Source organism: Daphnia pulicaria, chromosome 8 (assembly GCF_021234035.1).
Source record: "Daphnia pulicaria isolate SC F1-1A chromosome 8, SC_F0-13Bv2, whole genome shotgun sequence".
Lineage (NCBI taxonomy): Eukaryota > Metazoa > Arthropoda > Branchiopoda > Diplostraca > Daphniidae > Daphnia > Daphnia pulicaria.
Genome location: NC_060920.1, coordinates 3847474 through 3853473, shown reverse-complemented (window position 1 = coordinate 3853473; position 6000 = coordinate 3847474). Strand labels below are relative to the sequence as shown.

Genomic DNA, 6000 nt, shown 5'->3' with positions numbered 1-6000 from the left:
CACAAACATAGCTTCGGATGTCTCTTTAGAAAGTCCTAGAAGTCGGCCTGGACAAATATGAAGAGAATTCAAATAAGAATACGGTGAATTGCAATGTCATTTCAAAAAGTGGTTTGGTTGAGTGGAAATGAGACCAAACTAATAAGTTGACGACGTTATCGAGTCCATACCATTATGCCCGATGTTTCTCCCTCGGCTAACATAATAACGGTGGTCTAATGGTCAGAACCTCCGGCTGTATTGTCAAAGGACCGTCGTTCGAGTCTCGGACAAAGCGAGAAAGAAAATACCATTAAATTGAAATTTTATAAAGACAATTGCACCAGTCACTGCTTTATCATGCGGTCACATGCTGCGTTACATTGGTCAGTGTCTTAGCAAAACTATAAGGACCCATGTTTCCCCGACTTCTAACATATCACCGGTGGTATAATGGTCAGCATCCCGGCTTGACATGTCGCAGGACCGAGGATCGAATGTCAACCAAGCAATTTCGAAATAATTGGAATTTTTTTAAATTTAAAAAGACAATAGCTTGAAAATGAGTGTAATCTAACAATTTTGAAATGTTCGACCACCGATCTTCCACTTCCATTAACTCCGGAAGCTTTTTAAGTTTAATTTGTCAAAAAATGGAGGAAAGGAAAGAATGAAAAAAAGAGGAGACCAGACTCTCCTTTTCTCCCTTTTCTTCCCTCGGACACGATTTACCCGAAAAGCCTATGCGCAAACCACAATGGGCGAGCCAAATAAAAATCTGCTGTTCACGGCACCCCTTCACACTGCAACGCGCGGCAAAAATATTAAATAACATATCACTCAATCGGATTCAGAATCTTGGATTGCTGTATTGGTTTTAACCTTTTTTGCTAAATTTATTAGATTTTCCGGTAAATTTCCATTTTCCCAGCAGTTAATCCTTCATTTTTCAACCAATTATTTGCCTTCAACAACGCACTTACAGATTTTTCATGTAAGGCGAACGCAAGGGAGTTTTTGTGAGTTTCATTTCTTTCATGAAACTAAAAATTCTCTCCGCAGAGGCAATGCTAAACGGCAAAGAAAGTAGGAGGGAAATACAGACTTTCAAGATCGGGAATTGTGGCTCCCCACTGGGAAGTTTTTGCAGCAAATCCAGCAGATACACGATTCCAATAAAATTCTACATCCATGTTGTAGAATGCAAAAGTAGATTGACTAGAATCAATTTCAAAGTAATCAATGGGCATATTGACATTAGATCTCCATTCTTTATCTGCCTCAACAACATTACAATGGTCATTGAGCAAAGGAAAACGTTTGAATAGGGAAGACAAGGATGCAGGACAAAGATTACGAGCATTCTTCGGTTTCACTAGCGGAAGAATTTGGAACTCATGGTCCTTAAAACCAAAGCGTTTCTGAATTTCAGAAATGGAAGTTATAAAGAATTTCTAGACGAACGCGAATAAATATTCAATCGGCGTGAAGGAACGTTCAAATTCCTCACTGAACGCGAGTTGAAAGGCTCGATCATATTTGATACGAATGGGATCACTTGAAGGAGCATTTTTAGAAGGAATCTGAATTTGATGTTTACTGAGGTACGCAAGTGCATACTTCCTAGCTTTCTCCTCGTCAGTGGCCGTCAGTGGCTCTCTCTTTGGGGAAAAACATAGTAAAAAACGGTTTTTCGGCCGGTTCACTTGCGCCTCTAGTTTGCCGCTCACTAGTTCAGTTCAGGCGTTCGTTCTCAGCCAGACGTCACGTGGAGGCATTGCCAAATGTACAGTTTTATTTGTTACATCAAATTGGAGATTTGATAGGCCCAATAAAAGTGGGCCTGAAAGACGCGGGCCTGAATGACCGGGCCTGAACGTCGTACACCCTTTATATATGTATTCCCGCGCGGCCATATTGGAATAGTTGAACGTGTCGGCCATTGAAGTAGTTCCAAAATGGCGGGACAAAACAATCATGGCTATTAATAGGAGAAGAGCATGAAGGGGGCGGGGTTACAGACGATACATACAGTAAACGACATGCACTCTTTTGGTCAGCGCTCAACTGCGCATTACACCTTTCGGCTCTAAGGGCAAAAGAGGGGATATAGTGATATAGGCAGCACGAAAAAGGATGGGTCCGTTTTAAAGTGGGGGGAGCTAATCTCAACTTTGAAGTGATATTACGGGGGGGGGTGAATTATTTTTTAAAAAATAAAAAACAAATACCATGAGAATCAGCGTTAAAAATTTATTCTAATGATATTTATTTAAAATGAATCCCTTATTCATGCAAGGACCCTATTGGTACACTGTATGGGAGACCAGATCCATATTGGACACTGAACCACGTTAGACAGAGTCGGTAAAAATAGTAGAAATGATTTTTTAAATCCAAATTTTCTACAGTTTATTCTTGTAGTGTAAGCATTAACTGTTATAAGTTGCATGAAAATTTCATGGTTATTTCCTGAGATATTCAAGAAATAAAAAAACACGGGAAAAATGCGCAAGTTTTTTCCCCACTAACGGTGCAATTGTGCCCAAGTTTGACGGGTTAAAGAAAATCTGCTTACATAAAAACATAGGCTAGTCATTTCCCTACAGTATTCACCTGAATTTTTATTTATAAGTATGATAGTTTAGACGATATTCACATTTTAGTGGAGGACGGTCTCTCGGGGTAATTTGGGAAAGGGAAATTGTCCTATCTTAACGAGAGACTTCAGCGCGACCTACATATTTTCCCTATCTCGCCCCATGTAAAAGTAGTAATTCTTTCCCTATAAGAAATGTTTTTTTCAGCTTTAAAGATATAATTTCCAAAATGTGTTTGGGGTTTAACTACATTACCATCTACATTTCCTGATTTTTTCATAATTTTGTATTCATCCTATCCCTCTTTTAATATCCTGTCTAACATGGTGCAGGCGTCTGTCCAATATTACCCCAGCCTGGTAATAACTAATAAAACATGAAAAAATTCAAACCTCAATTAATTTTATAATTTTAAAGGTACGTAACTGAAAAAAATCATCGGTGTGCGGAAACTACCCATGTGTTCCATGTGTTTTTGCAAAAAAAAATTCTCTTTCGTGTAAGGGGATGGGAGATATGGGGAAAAACCGGAACTTCCAATATGGGTCCGGTTTCCCCTACCAATTTCGAGAGTAGGTACTGTATATATGTATAAAGTATACGCTACTTCGGTGCTCATGGGTTGGACCAAAGCGCCAATGTTAGTAGAAGAATTGGGAATCGGGATGAGGATACTGTAGGGACTTGACATCCACGGAGATGAAACATCTGCATCTTTAAATCGCTCTGATGTTACCACTAAGGCCCGAGATACAACTCAGCTTCCTAAAATGACAATTAAGAATGGTTCAAACGTGAGATTGCTTTATTAGCTAATAAAAATTATTCATGCTATATTTGTGTGTTAAAGTAGAGTACCCGTTGACGTAAGAAAGTTAATCCTCCTCGCTGATTTGGCAAATCATCTACGACCATATTAGGTCCAGTCATGGGTATGTATGAATATCTATAGAGAGTAATTAAAGATGAAAACAAATGCATCGCAGTATGATTCCTTGCCAAATTAAGAACATAATAACCACTATAGGGGGAGAGGGGGGCTAGTTGGCAAGTGCGGTAAGTTGGCATTTTGCTAATTAGGCCCCTTACAGACCAAAACAAATCAAGCCTTTTACACCAAATATGAAAGACAACTCCCAGATTGCTCGTACAAAATTTCAAAAGTATACGATTTCCCCAACAGGAGTTATAGCAAAAAGAAAAAAAAAAGACGGCAAAAAGTTTTTTTTTTTTTGCCTCTCAGCACTTTTTATTTTTCTCATAGTATAAAACTCTAAGTGTGTCAGAAAACCCATTAGCCAAATAGAATTAATGTTTGTCTTATTTAAAAGAAATCCGACATTTATACATTAAAAAGTTATTTAGTTATCCATTTGTTTGTTCGAAAAGCACCCTATGGGGTTAGTTGTCAGAAATTTTGAGGGGCATGTTGTCATAAGGATTTCTCACCAGATGCTGAGTTGCAAGTTTTCAAAATTCGAACTAGAAATTTTGAAATGCAGAATCGTCAGCAGCCAACTTACCCGTAGATGGGGCAAGTTGGCAGACTTTTTTTTGCAGTTTTTCTCAATTTCACAATTTCGTGTAAATGAACGTTGTAAACAAATACGATCAATTCATTAAGAATTGAAATCTGAATCTAATTCATTCATTTTACCAGTAGTGTACTCAAAAAATTCAAACAAATTCCGGAAGAATGCACCTGACAACTAACCCCCCTCTCCCCTAATTACGTGAAATTGTAGCGAAGAGAAACGGGTTCTGCAGACTGGACGGCATGACCAGTCGAATTTATATTCAAGTCGAAAATTCCTGGAAGCTTATTCACATGTCACAAAAAAATTTAAAAAAATAAGTAATTAAACCAGCATAGACTACATTATAAACTTTTTACTGGAGTTGCGATTAAGCGAAGAAAGAAGATGTTTTCGGTTTAGGGGATTCGATTCCTGTTGAGGTAACGCTTCACTCGGCCCAACAACGACTAGTTCTGCGTTGAACCGGCCAATGAACATGAAGAAGACGAATGGTAATCGCCTCATCGCGTTGCTGCTTCGTGGCTGCTATTGATGGGTTCAGCAATAGTGGAGGCCTTTTTACATGTTTTAAATAACTGCATTGATTTTTACTTTTAAAAAAGCAGCGAAAATATTTGTAGATGGTTTGTTGTTGTTTTTTTATGTTTTTTTTCCGTAGCCTATTATAGAGCTGAATCGCCATGGAAACGATTTTTTTAAAACCCAAACAGAAGGTTATTCCACTCTCGAAAAAATGTGTCTTCTTTTGCCCAACTGAAGGCCTATAGGTAACAATTATTACAAAATTGGCTGTATTTTCGTTTCTGATTCTTTTGTTATAACCTTTTCCTGTCGTCGTAGTAACACAAAATCTCCTGTGGCAATTAGACGCAATTAAAGTTGGTGCGTTCAATTTCATTCAACGCCATGATCTTTATATTTTGCATAGTTCACATAGCATATTCATCGGGCTGTGCGTCTGAGTTTAGATTTGAGCATTACCAAGTACCGGAATGATTTTCAAAAATATTTAAAAAATGCAAGCAATAATTTATATGGCGTCCAGATACTTAGTGCATGTTCATTCATAAAAAATAATCAATTGCAACATAAACAATGCGGAGTAACGCGACGAATATAAAGAAAACCGTCCCATGTTTCCTACAAACTATATCCCCAAGATTGAGCGGTAAATTATGGCTAGAGAAATCGGTCAATCTCGTTATTATAGGCCTACTTCACAGCATTGGAAACATTCAATCGCGATCGATTGAATCGCGATCGATTGCTGCTTGCATACAATATATGTTTCTTTTCTTTCTTTAATTTTATTGATTGGGTGGATCGAGATGAGAGACACACAAAAAAAATAATAGGTTTTGAAGAGAGAAGTTAAGTTTAAACTAAACCGTTATGATTAAAATGCTGGGCGAGTCCTTCAATTCCTTTTGTTGATGGTGTGATTTATTCGGATTTATTACATGACATGAATTTAAACAACTAAAAAATACACAAAGCTGACAAATATTCGCATCCGACCGGTTTCCGCCTTCGGCCCCACAATACAATTGCTGTTAAGCACGTAAAAAATAGCGGGAAAGAAAGAAAATGATTTCGTCTTACGTAATTTGATATTTGTTATTGAATAGTAAATCAAAATACTTAATTTGGGGGACTTTCAGCTTAACCATATGACCTTCAACGATTTGATTCTAATATACTATTGTTATGTATAAGGTTTCATGGTGTAATGGTTAGCACTCCAGACTCTGAATCTGGCAATCCGAGTTCAAATCTCGGTGAGACCTCATTCTTTTTTTATCTTTCTTGGAATATCTGTGGATTTTAAAAATCTACTTGGAACCTAATTTCATTTTAAAGGCGAATTATTTGGTTATCTGTGG

The 6000-nt window shown here is 37.6% G+C and overlaps 1 non-coding gene across 1 annotated transcript; it reads left to right on the top strand.

Annotated features, from left to right (window-relative positions):
• Positions 1-5832: 5832 nt before the first annotated feature.
• Positions 5833-5904, top strand: Trnaq-cug. The gene has a single exon. It is a non-coding gene; the product is annotated as a tRNA-Gln (tRNA).
• The last annotated feature ends 96 nt before the right edge of the window (positions 5905-6000 follow it).